The following is a 14,154-nucleotide window of genomic DNA, read 5'->3' as shown; positions in this document are numbered from 1 at the left end:
CACGAGGACCCGGACACACACCACTGAGAGAGAAGACCTTCTTTCTTGGGACTCAGTGAATGAGAGGGGTGTGAGGTGAAGTGTGTAAGCTGAGCACATGCCCAGTGGTTCATGGCTTTAACAGCCACAAGCAATTCTGTTTAGTCCCGAGTATGATGGGTTTGTGGGACAATAATCGTGGTTCTCTGAGGGCTCAGTATATACAACAGTGACAGTAATGCAAAGCAGCACCAGATGATTTGATTGGCATGGAAGAGGAGTGAGGATCAAGACTCGGTACTTAGAGGTACCAGCCCACATGCTGTCCACCTTCAGCATGTGAGGGTTGTGGTGGGTGGACTGGAGGCAGGAGGAAGGGTGGAGCGGGAACAGATGGAGTGTGCATGGATGCTTTAGATAATCACAGATTCAAGCTGCCTGGATGTGCTTGCCAGTGTGGTGACACTGGGCAAGGAAAGATGAGCAAGCTCAGGCTGAGAGGGTGTACAGAATCTGTTCTGTGGGGGATACGTACAAGAATCTGTATAGGTACTTAGCATTTTACCTGTTCAATGAACTTTAGAAACATCCCGTTACTGCTGGTACAAGAAGGGGATCAGTGGACTGAGGGAATTGAACTATTGGAAGAAGAGGAATTGGGCGATTTTTGCAGGCCCCAATGAGACTTAGGAAGAAATTCAAGAGAAGTCCAGTTAAGGAAGGGAGCAAGGCCAAGGATTAGTGTATAAGTCGGTTTTGTGTTGTGCTTGCAAAATACTTGAGATAATTAACTTAGAAAAAGTTTCTTTTGGCCTTGGAATGGAGTTCCATTTGCTAAGTCTCTGGGGCGGGCCACACACCATAGGAGGAGTATGCAGTGAGCAAGCAGCCTGTGTCAGGAGCCAAGAATCAAAATAGAGAAAAGGAAAGACTTGAGGCTCCCAAACCCACACTTAGTGGTGCACCTCCAATGGCCTAGGACTTCCCACAAAGGTCTACCTCCTGGAGGTTCTTCTACCTCATGCTGCACCACTGTGGGGACCAAGGGTACTGGGGGACATCCAGCCAAATGCGAACAGAAAGGAAAGGCAATTCTTGTTTTTATTTAAAAGCAATATTGACATAAATGACCTGCAAAGTCCTTCCTAATCTAGAATTCATTTCTAAGTAGTGATGCCATCTTATCCGTCAAGTCCTGCTGCAGGAGCCTTACTATGCCACTAAACAACCTCTTGGTTCACAGCCTTTAGCTGAGACCCTGTTACATGAAACAGCAGAAAGTTTCACCCCTTACCCACTGGCCCCAGAAAGACCCAGCCCTATTTTTGGCCTCTGTTTCTTCATCTGTGGACTACATCACTCTGCTCCTGAAGCAGCAAGATGTAAATGAAGTACTGCAAATGAGTGTACCCTGAGAACCAACCGAAATGCCACCCAGACGCAGAGAATTGCCGCAGCCATAACTGCCGGTGGAATGCTTTTGTGGGTTTTCCCTCTGAAATACAGCTACTGTGTTTTATGTTGGTATCTGGAGATCTGAACGGAATGGATTTCTCTAGTGTTAATGGATTAGCATCTGGGCAGCCCTTACAAGCCACGCTGCTCTCTGAAGCTCAGGCCTGGGAGAGGGACCCACAAGCTCCCTGAAAGATCTTCTCTTTCACTGGCTCCCAGGTTTGAACTTTTCTAAAAACGCCCTCCTGGGGGATGCTGATGGTTGGGGTTTGATTGCCTCAGACAATCAAGTTGACAGCTTGAGTAATTACCTTGATTATATTTGACATTGAAGAGTTACTAATCTTAACCACATGTTGTGATAACAACTGCCACACACACACACACACACACACACACACACACACACACACACACACGAAGGAAGGAAGGAAGGAAGGAAGGAAGGAAGGAAGGAAGGAAGGAAGGAAGGAAAGCTTTCATTTTGGTAGATGATGCCTCTTCTGAGTGTGTGGCAGGAGAGTCAAATTGTTTTTTATGGAATCCAAGGCTTGAGAAGCCTTTTAGGGACCTTCCAGTGCATCCTTGTGTATCCGGAGAAGGCTAGCTTTGAATCTAGTACCATTTATGTGCATTTATCTACTGAACATACATTGCTGAGTGCTCAGTATCTAAAAGGTGCTAAATGGAAAACAGAGTTTCTTGTTACTAAGAAAAGTGATAGGCACAAACAGGAAATGGCACAAATATTGCTCCAATCTTTTAAAAAATATTTTTTACTTTGACTATATATATATATATATACACACATGTATATATATACACACATACATACAGTGTATCTTGATCATATCTACCCCTGACTCTCCCCTCCCTGCTCCTGTGCTCCCCGGACCACCCACCCTCCTCCCACTTCATATCCTTTTTCTTTTCTTTTTTTATAACCCACTGAGTCCAAGTAGTGTTACCCACTTGAGCATGGACAGCCTACCAGTGGCCATACCCGGGAAGACAAAAACTAGCCAAAGATGAGTATTAGTCCATCGTCTTGTTGATTTTGTAGTGTTTCTTTTTCATATCCCTCTCTCCTTAACTATTACTCTACTGTGGTTTGTTCTTTCCTGTGACGACTGAGGTGACTTTGGCTTTCTCTTTAGGCCATTAAGTATCTTCTTCAGAGCTGAGCTAGTGGTCATAAATTCCTTTAATATATATTTTGTTGCAGAAGGTTTTTTATTTTTCCTTCAATTATGGCAGGTAGCTTTCTGGGTGTAGAGTTGTCTTTCAGAACTGAAAATACATCATTTCAAGCCTTTCTGGCTTTTAAATTTTCAGTTGAATTATCTGCTGTTATTCTGTATATGTTTCTTGGTGTTCTCTCTTGTTTGCTGCTTTCAATATACTTTCTCTGTTGTATCTATATGTTTAGTATTTTAATTTATAATATGACTGAGAGAGTTCTTTTCTGGTCTTGTCTGTTTGGTGTCTCAAAGGCCTCAGTTATCTGAAATGGCATCTCTTTTCCTAACTTTGGGAAATTTTGTTATGGATTTTTTTTTTAATTTAAAGATTTATTTATTTATTAAGATTTATTTATTTGTTTCATATACAGTATTCTGCCTGCAGGTATGCCTGCACACCAGAAGAGGACACCAGATCTCATTATAGATGGTTGTGAGCCACCATGTAGTTGCTGGGAATTGAACTCAGGACCTCTGGAAGAGCAGCCAGTGCTTTTAACCTCTGAGCCATCTCTCCAGCCCAGATTTATTTATTTTTATTTTATGCATTTGAGAGTTTTGTCTCTATATCTGTGCACCACATGCATTTAGCACCAGAAGTGGCCAGAAGGGTGCATGGATCCCTGGAACTGGAGTTACAGATGGTTATGAGCCACCATGTGGGTTCTGGGAATTGAACCCCAATCTTCTGCAAGAGCAACCAGTGCTCTTAACCACTGAGTCACCTCTCTAGTACCATGCTGCTGCTGCTGCTGTGCTTTTTCTTCTTCTTCTTCTTCTTCTTCTTCTTCTTCTTCTTCTTCTTCTTCTTCTTCTTCTTCTTCTTCTTCTAAAGATTTATTTATTTATTTGTGTGTGTGTGTGTGTGTGTGTATGTGTGTGTGTGTGTGTGTGTGTATGTGTGTGTGTGTGTGTGTGTGTGTGTACGGACATGCCTGTGGATGCCCACAGAGGTCAGAAGAGTCAGATCCCCTGAAGGCGGTTTACAGCTGGTTGTGAGCCTCCCGACATGAGCTTTGGGAGCTGAACTTGGATGCTCTGTAACAGTGGTCTTTGTTCATACTCCCCACCCCACCTCTGTCCCAGGCCACCTCTCCATCCCTGATGATTCTTTTAACAGTGTTTCCCGTGCTTTGAGAGTGAAGATTTCTCTGTCTGGGCCTCTTACCATAGGGTCGGCTTTTGTGTGCCATAGTGTGTGTCTCGATTCTGCTGGCCTCTACTGTCCTTGACTCCATTTGATTTCCACACCTTGTCTTCCAGCCAAGACGTTCTGTCCTCTCCTTGCTGCTGGTGAGGCTTTACAGAGGTTTCATGTCCCTTATTCTTGGCATTGGAGACTGGTTTTCCTCCAGTATTTCCGTCTCTGTTCAATTCCTCTTTAGTATCTTGCATCATTTTTGTTATTTCAGTCAGCTGTTTGTGTTCTCAATTAAGAGTTCATTCCCCTCTAGTTTCTTTGAACATACTTATTATTATTATTATTATTATTATTATTATTATTTTTTGGTTTTTCAAGACAGGGTTTCTCTGTGTAGCTTTGTGCCTTTCCTGGAACTCACTTGGTAGCCCAGGCTGGCCTCGAACTCACAGAGATCCGCTGCCTCTGCCTCCCGAGTACTGGGATTAAAGGTGTGCGCCACCACCACCTGGCATGAACATACTTATTATTTTGAGTCCCCTGTCTGGATTCCATCCAACCCACTCTCACTAGTGCCATTACTATAGGATTACTATTTTTTGAAGATGTTAGGTTGCCTTTGTGTGTGTGTGTGTGTGTGTGTGTGTGTGTGTGTGTGTGTGTGTGTTTGATGTTGCTATGCTGGGATTTGCTTTACACATCTGGAGTTCCTTTGTTGCTCAGGACTGTCCGAGAACAACCCAGCTGCCAGATATTCCCACTATACAAATATCGTACCAGGCAATTAACAATGGCCACCCTTTCAGCTTCAATAAATGCTGGAGGATAAACCACCAACGATAGTGTGGAACAGCCTCAGACTTCAGTAAGGTGAAGATTGGAGGCCAGGGATGGGGCTCACACCTTTAATCCCAGTGCTCAGGCAGGCAGGACAATCATTATGGGTTTGAGGCCAGCCTGGTTTACACAGTGAATTCTAGGACAGCCAGGGCTACACAGTGGACACTTTCTCAAAAACATAACACCAGATTAGGATTGGTTGGGAAATAGGCCAAGTAAGAGAAAGGCTACGTATAACATCAACTTTGCAAAGAAAAGAAACTGAGGTGTAGCTGGGAGAGGCAAGCTGGGATACTGTTAGAGCCCTCAGGTTTTAGAGATTGTTAAAGAAATGAAATGTTATGATTAAGAAGTAAAAAGAGGAGGGGAGAGAGGAGCAGGAATACAGGGGAGTACATGAGATAGGAGTGAAGGGATAGTAAAGGATGCCTTGTGGTAAACTGGGTAAAGAAACATACACAGCAACCCTAAAACCTAACTGAGCAACGTACAGACGACAAAACCTCGTGAGTCGTACACATAGGCAAGAGTGGAGAGTAAATAATAGACAATTAAAACGAAAGAGTACTTAGGGAGTGAGTTGGTGATGCAGCTGCACTGAGTTGGAAGGTGAAGTTCTCAGGTCCCTCTGGCTCTAGCAGGCTCCACTCTGTGCGGTGTGAGGAGGGCCTGATGGGGGCTATTGGTCTCTACAGACTTCACGTTCTGTGTGGTTCTGGAATGCCAGGAAGGCGAGGCTGTAAGCCCCTTCCTGGTACTGCTCTGGGATGCTTGCATTCTACCAAGGCCCTTTCTGGTCCTGTGGATCCAGGGTTGGTATGTATGATCCAATACTCCCCTCTTCTTTTTTAAATTAAATGTGTAATATTCACACGTTCTTATAATATGTTTGGATCCAATCCAGTCCCCATTCCCTCCTGTCTTAGTTAAGGTTTCTATTGCTGTGAAGAGACACAATGACCACAGCAATTCTTACAAAGGAAAACATTTAATTGAGGTGGCAGCTTATAGTTTCAGAGGTTCCGTCCATTATCATCATGTGGGGAGCATGGCGGCATGCCGGCAGACACGGTACTGGCTACATCTTGATCAGAAGGCAACAGGAAATGGTCTGTGACATTCAAACTACCATACCTCCCCTTTAGTTCTCTCCCCTATCGTGTGCCCACCTTTCGTGCGTGCGTGCGTGCATGTGTGTGTGTGCGTGTGTGTGTGTGTGTGTGTGTGTGTGTGTGTGTGTGTGTGTGTGCGCGTGTGTGTATTGGAGCATGGGCAGCCTCTCAGGGCCCACATCCTTGAAGAAAACTGACTCTTCCTCTTCCAGTATCCATTAACTGCCAATAGCTCTTCAGATAGGGACAGGACTTCACTAGCCCCTCCTCAGTGCATGCTGGGAGTTTGGCTGGCTGGGACGTGTTAACACCTTATGCATGCAGTCCTAGGTGTTGTGAGTTCAAGTCCAGGAAATACTATTTCATTACAGACATCCACTCCCTCTGGCTCTTAGTCTTCCCATGCTCTCTTCCTCAGTGATTCCTGAACCCTGGAGGAGGGGATGTGGTATAGATGGCTCATTTAGAGATGAATACTCCATATTCTCCTAGTCTCTGAAATGTGACTGAATGTTGGTTTCTGTATCTATCACTATCTACTGGAAACAAACAAAAAAGCTCTGATGAGTTGAGAAATGCACTAATCTATCAGTAGAAAGATAAGAACTATGCCCATGTACCAGAATAGTAGAAGATTCTCCCCAGGGCCTATAACCTAGCCAGTCTCTGGCCTCTATGCCAATGCACAAGAGTGTTCACATACACACATATATTACACACATGCACATTCACACAAAAGAAACAATAAATATCTAAATTGTGGATATATTGCTTATATTGGTGTGTACATGTGCCATAATGTTACATTAACCCCATAGGTAGATACAATTATTGTCTGTTGAATAAAAAGGAAATAACATTTAATTGTCAAAGTGAATGTGACCAGGTGCAGTAGCACATGCCTTTAATTCCAGCATTCATGAGGCAGAGGCAGGTGAATCTCTGAGTTCAAGGCCAGCCTGATCTATAGCTAAGGTTACAGGACAGCCTGAGTTACATAGAGAAACCCTGTCTCAAACAACAACAACAACAGCAAAAAAGTGAATGTGATGTAGCAACAAAAACAAATGAGCTATAGCTACATAATATTAGACTAGTTTCTTAGCAGCAGTGTTGTGGCTGAAGAAAGTGGGGTACAAAGGAACACATAAAATCTGGTTTCATACATAGAAACATTTAACCTTAAAAACAGGTTTAAAGAATCTGAATGTCACAAAATGAGGGTGATGGTCAAGCGGTGGGAATGTCACTTCAGAAGAAGGCAGAGGGTGTTGTTGGGGAAGCCCTGTGGTAGGGTTTCCGAAATGTCCTACACATTTCATGGCTTGACTTGGAGACTACAATAGTGGGAGCCAGTGAAGTTGATACATATATCATTCTGTGTGTAAGCTGGGCTCCATAAAAATATCACCAAGGCGACAGTCTTACATCTCCTTCTGAAAATACTCAAACGGTAGCTTTTCAATCATCCAAGAATGGTCATGGTCCTGCCATAATGACACAATCTTATTACCCTTGACCAAATCTTTCTGAAGAGGAAGTAATTCTTTCCTTGAGTCAGTTTCTATGAGTGGAAAGTGAAGCGAGGTAACTGGGTGGCAGTATGGTTAGGGTTGGGACACTTCCTGGGCAAGGCAAATGTTCATTTCATGTCAGAACTGTGCAGTATGGGAAACAGGAAAACAATTAGCCTTTAAAAATGCTAAGAAGCCATTACTTCCACATGCTAATGTTAAAAATGTAACTAATATTTGGTTTTGGTTACTTATCTTTCACTATACAGTTTTATGGTTAAGTCCTAATTATAGCAAAACTTCTAACAAAATCAAGAATCCTCTGGGGGAATCCCCATGCCTGTGGGGGGTTATCTTATTTTAATTGAGGTGGCATCTTAGTTGCTTCTCTATTGCTGTGACAAGACACCATGACTAAGACAACTTACAGAAGAGTTTATTTGGGGCTTACAGTTTCAGAGAGTTAGCGCATAGCTGCAGCAGGCAGGCAGGCAGGCATAGTGTTGTAGCAGCAGCAGCAGCTGGGAGTCACATCCTGATCCACAAACAGAAAGGGGGTGGGGGAAGAGAGAGAGAGAGAGAGAGAGAGAGAGAGAGAGACAGACAGACAGAGATAGAGACAGAGAGAGACAGAGACAGAGAGACAGAGAGAGATATTTGGGAATGGCCTGTGCTTTTAAAATCCCAAAGCCCACTTACAGTGACACACCTCCTCTATCAAGACCAAACCTCCCAATCCTTCCCAAAGAGTTCCACTAAGTGGGGAGCAAGTGTTCAGTCATATGAACCTGTGGAGGCCACTCTCATCTAGACCACCGTGGTGGGAAACTCCTCACTGTGGGAAACTCATGGCTGTGGTTGACACCACTTTCTCCCTGACGGGGCTCCTGGACTGTAAGAAAAGGAGCTGAGCAGCAAAATGCATTCCTTCTCTCTGTTCCTGATCTTGGATCTGAGGTGACTGACTGTTCAGGCTCTCCTGCCTTGACCTCTCTACCATGATGGACTTCACCTTGACCTATTGGCCAAAGAAACCTTTCTGTCAGTAATTTATCACAGTGGCAGTACAAGAAACTGAGGCAGTATGAAACTAATACCTTTTCTGTTTGTTTGGTTTTGTTTGTTTGTTTGTTTGTTTTTCAAGGCAGAATTTCTCTGTGTAACAGCTCTGGCTGTACAGGAACTCACTCTGTAGAATAGGCTGGCCTCAAACTCACAGAGATCTGCCTGCCTCTGCCTCCTTGAGTGCTCAGATTAAAGGCATGTGTCACCATGCCCCGCTGAAACTAATAATTTTTTGTGTTCTAGAAACTTCCAAAAATAGTACAGAGAATTCCCATCCACCTTTTCCTAAGCATTAAAAACTTATGTAATCACATTGTTTAGATTATTGGCCAATTTTTCTTTTGGGTTGCCTAATTTTTTTTCCTAATTCAATGTATAATTTTCTGTGACTATCATTCAATGCAATTATTATTGGGATATTCAGGCATTAATTCATTTAGGCTAACAATCATAAGCCCATGTGTGTTTAAGCACGTTAGTACAGTTTGCCTATTTACTGGGAAATAAATTAGGATTAGGATCAAGAACCAATGGAGATAGAGTGGCATTTTCCCCTTTTGGGAATTGAGCAGGGCCTCGGTATGTGGGACACATACACTACAAAGGTAGCACTGTGCTATCCAGTGCTCTTTGCGTTCTTGCTACTTTCTTTATAATTAAAAAAAACCCTGCCTTGTATTGCAGTAGTGTTTGCATACCTTAGTTACTCGGCCACTTTCTGGTTAATAAGTTAATAGTTTCCTTCTGTTGCTGGAGTAAAACACTCTTAGCAAAAGCAACTTAGGAGGAAAAAAGGGGTTATTTCCTCTTATGCTTCCAAGTCACAATCCACCACTGAAAGTAGGTAGGGCAGGAACTTGAGACAGGAACCTGGAGCGGAAACTATACAGGATGCTGCTTACTGGCTCACTGCTTGGCTGGCTCCATGGACAGGGCTCCACCAGCTTCCTCACACCTACCTAGGGGTAGTTCTGCCCACAGTGGGCTGAACCTTCCTACATTAATTAGCAATTAAAAAGTGTCCCACAGCCACCCTACAGTTCAGTATGATTAAGGCAGCTCTTGAGTGAGGTTCCCTCTTTCCAGGTGACTCTAGGTTGTGTCAAGGTGACAATAACTAGCTAGGACAATAAGCATTCTCTTTGTTTCATATAGCTTTGCCATCATGAATAATACTGTAACCAAATTCCCTTGAGAGTTAGAAAGGACTGGATGGCCACTGGAGAGATGGAGTTGTCAGTGGAGACTAATTTCCCAAATACATGAGATTTCCCATCTCCCCATCTTCTGTGCTGACATGATCTTTGACGTGTTGATGTGTGATCCAATGGGTGTTGGTAAACCTGGATCCTGCTCTGTTAGGCTTCTGGCCTCTCACCACCCATGTGACTACACCATAAGTTAGAATTCACCATGCTCTCTGGGCTGGTATTTCTGTGCCCGTAACATGAGGTGTTCTTCCCTGTTCTCATATGATCCCGTTCTGCTATCTTGTGACAATGTTATCCATTCACCAGACAACCTTCCAGAGACATAGATGCTATGTAGGACCTGGGGATACCGCAAAATTAGCCAGTCCACACTGGGACTTGGTCCTCTTTGGCACGGAATGTTGGTTTGTCCTCCTCCCTGAGGCACTCTTTAAGACCAGGAGCTGTTCTGAAAACCCTGGAGGTGGGAAGAGAATACGGGGCCAGAGCCCTGAAGCTGTGAGGAGAGGCCCTTCTGGATGCCTCTCCAGTGCGCCTTTCCTATTCGATCCGTAGTGCCCATATGCATGTCACTCACGAAGACAGGCTAGCCAAATGACAGGTGGCTTCCTAGTACAAGCCCCTAAAAATAGCGGAGGAGGCTGCACTCCAAAACATCGACAGTATCAGCAAGCTAATTAAGAAATCTGCTGGGAATGACGAGAAGCTGGCGCCTTTCCCGTTCCCATCAACACTGTCAGGGTGAGCGGAGCCCGCTGAACGAAGAAGCCGCAGACTGAGAGAACAGCTCCCTGGAGCAGGCTCCTTCATGTCAGAGAGCCGGAAAAACCCACGTCTCTGGTGCATATGTTCCGAGATCAGTGACATTTCGATGTAAAGCCGTGCAGGGTTCCCATTTAAGTTCCCAGTTCCGGGGCCAGTTCCTACAGTTCCCTTTAGTTCTTCCCCAAATGGTCCATTCAGGTGTCATGATGCTTACTTTTGAGTCTGTCCCTCATGGAACGGACTCTGCCCAGCTTTAGATGAGCTGAAGAAAGTTCAGTGGCTTCGGGAGAGGCAGAGCTTGCTCCCTGGCTGGCTCCCCAGCCTATGCTCCACTAACCTTTTAAATTTCAATTGTGTGCATGCGTGTGTGTGTGTGTGTGTGTGTGTGTGTGTGTGTGTGTGTGCAGGTGCTCAAGGAGGCCAGGGGCATCCTGGAGCTGGAGTTACAGGTATTTGTGAACTGATTCATATGGGTCCTGGGAACCAAACTCAGGTCCTCTGGATGAGCAGTATGTGCTCTTAACCACTGAGCCATCTCTCCAGCCATAGCTACTAACATTCTTGTCTACCCAGCCCATCTGCGTAGGGATAGTACCACCTACAGTGAGCTGGGTCCTCTTACACTCATTAGCAATCAAGAAAATGCCCCCACAGACATTTCTGCAGGCCAGTAAGTGGCATTCTTCCAGGGTTTATGCTCCAAGTTTCTGGTTCGTATCTTGAGTTCCTGCCCAAAGGATAAAATGTCTTCCATGTTTCCTAGCCCTGGGTTATGACATATTGCTGCTGCTCCCCCATATTGAATGAGCAGTAGTTAGGTGATTGAGCAAGTGGGTTGGAAAAGGAAACGAAATAGAAAAAACAAAACAAAAACTAAGAAGAGCTGGCCGTGATGCTGCTTGCCTGTGATCCTAGTACTCGAGGCTTAGAAGGCTCAAGAGTTCAAGACCAGCCTGGGCTATACAGGAAGACCTTGAATCAAAAAGGAAGAGCGGGAGAGAGAGAGAGAAGAGAGGAGGGAGAGAGAAGGAAGGAAGGAAGGAAGGAAGGAAGGAAGGAAGGAAGGAAGGAAGGGTGGGAGGGAGGGAGAGGAGGGAGGGAGGGAGGGAGGGAGGGAGGGAGGGAGGGAGGGAGGAAAGAGGAAACAGTGACAAGTACCTTACTCGGGTATGGCTCTCTGGTCTTCATGTGAGTAGTTGCTTCCTAAGCTGGCTTCTGTTGAGAGGGGATGTAAGCCTTTCTCATATCTGATATTCGGAGGTGAGGATCATGGAGGTATTTTTTTCTTTTTCCATTTGCTAGTCTTGCCTGTCCAGCAGCTTCCACAGTCCCCTCCCACACAAAATGCGTGAAACTGTCTTCTATTTTGCTCATTGGTTTCGTCAGTTTAAAAAGGAAAAGGATTAGATATGAGGAAAACCATGGGCTAGGGGTGGACCTGGGTTCTTGTCTTAGTCTGAACGCTCAGCTTAGCGTCACTGGGGAGATTCTGGCCCCTTTGGGAGCTGCTCTCCAGTTACTCCTGGCCACCATGTGGTACAGCATTGAACAGACTTCATAGCAGTCTATGAAGACTTCAGCTTTGTTGATCATAGCATCAAGCTCTGTTATAGCTGCCTGCCTTTCATCAATTGCCATGAATAATTCCATATGGATCATTATTTAGTGGCTGTCCTGGATGTGTTCTGATTGTCCTTCCACACCCACCTTTCATCTTCCTGCCGGGGAGGTAGAGAGTGGGCCGCTCTTAGCTGTTCGGGCTGGACGTCTGCTTGAATGCACCCCAGGCTTCTGGAGCAGACAACGATGAGGAAATCAGGGGTGGGAGGGTGGTTACGAGCGAGGTCTGGCCTCCCTGTGCTACCCCGTTTGAACACAGAATCCAAGGAGTCGGACTCCAAGGGCAGAGTGGGAACTGGCTGTCAGGTTGTCATCCCGAGCCCGCATTAATGCTTCTTCCCGAGATCCCCCTATCCAGTTCAGCTTCCTCAAGACACCATGTGGCAGCTGAGAGGAATCTTCCTGATGCCAGAATGAAGACTGTCTGCAGAGCCTGAGCCTGTAGTCAGGACCTCCGTTGGAAAGCCTGCATTTTTTAGCTCAAACTAGAAAAGACTCGTTCTGGGCCCTGTGGATGATGGAGAACACAGGGTGGGTGGGAGACAGCTCCCCTCCTGCCATACCACACTCATTGCAGAACCCAGACAGCGTGGCCTAGGCCTCCTTGGCTGTACTCACGGGACCATGGCGGGAGCCCAGATGTAGCTCCTCCCAGCCCGGAGAAACAAGGACGATGTTCCAGGAAGCAAGGCCATCCTGTGGGGCTGTGCAGGGAGGCCTCTCGAAAGGAGATCTCCATGCAGGGCTGGAGGACACCAACAAAGATGGATATAAAAAACTGTCCCGAATCTAGCATCCTCATCTAGCTGCTGTACATGCCAGAGGCCACCATTCAACCAGTCACTTGGCTATAACATAGCATGCACTGTCCTCTAGCCAGTGTTCCTGCCTGTGGGACTGAGGGTATCAGGAGAGGCTCCTGGTTTTTGTGTTTTGTGTTTCTGTTTTGTTTTGAGACAGTGTCTTACTTTATAGCCCAGGCTGTCCTTGAACTTGCAGTCCTCTTGTCTCTGCCTTACAAGTGTTGGATGACAGGCATGCACCACCACACCCAGCGATTAATGATCTGGAGGGTGTTACATGGAGAGCCCTAGCTGCCACTCAGGGTGATGGGTCCAGGGCTCAGTAGGGCAGAAAGAGGTTCCATGTCCCCTGTGCATCCTCATGCATAAGTCCCCAGTTGAGCCCACTTCAGAGACTCTTGTGTGGTGCTGCACCTTGGGTGGTTGCTGGAGGGCAGCAGAGCAGGTCCTAGGGGAGGTGCACTGAGAGCCAGGCGTGCCAGCACAGAGGGTACCTCAGGGCCCCCCATGAGTCTCTGCTGCCGGCCTGCCTCCCCACGCTGAATTTCAGACCATGGATAGGCATTCGGGTGTTTCAGGCTGGCCTGAAATTTGCTTTGTTGCTGAGGAATGGCCTTGAACTTCTGAATCTCCTGCTTCTATACCCCAAATACATCCCAAGTGCTACAATTATATCACATGGTGGCTCCAGTTGTCATTTATACCAAGTTGAGTCTCAAGACTGACATGTACAGCTGTCTAATAGGAAGTCTTCTGGAGGTGTATACACCTTGATATCCACTTGAGTATTTCAAATGCACCCATGGATGCATTCATGATCCCCCCCACACCAAATCTATTTTGCTCTAACGCCATAAAAATTTGCATCTTGCACCTTATCAAACATCCCAGAAGTCCCACATAATCTCTCACACTCCCACCCTCATGCCCAACCAACACAAACGTATCAACGACCTTCCCTCGCTCCTCGGATGAAGTACCAGGTTCTTCACATGGTCAGCAAGCTCCTGCAGCCCCTCTCCTGCCTCGGTCCCTCTCTCTCCCCTGGCCCAGAGCCTCTGCACTAGCTGCCTCCTCCAAACACTCGTTTCCCCAACACATGTCAATTCAGCCTTTTCTGAATTCCCATGACGGCACCACTCACTGCTCCTCTGCAGCCATTTCTTGGATCATTTCCACTCCTGACCTCTATTTTCATGTAACCCTGGGACTATAAGTATGTGAAATAAGTGTATGAATCAAATGTTTACTGATAACAAATTATACATTTATTTTAAAACAATTCATATATATTTACACGCACACACACACACACACACACACACACACATATATATATATATAAAATCACTGTTTATTAAAAACAAAACCAAATTTAGATACTGGTGAGCTGGGTGCCTGTTCCATT

This window comes from Peromyscus eremicus, chromosome 3 (assembly GCF_949786415.1).
Source record: "Peromyscus eremicus chromosome 3, PerEre_H2_v1, whole genome shotgun sequence".
NCBI classification, from domain to species: Eukaryota; Metazoa; Chordata; class Mammalia; order Rodentia; family Cricetidae; genus Peromyscus; species Peromyscus eremicus.
Note: the sequence above shows the minus strand (reverse complement) of the source record.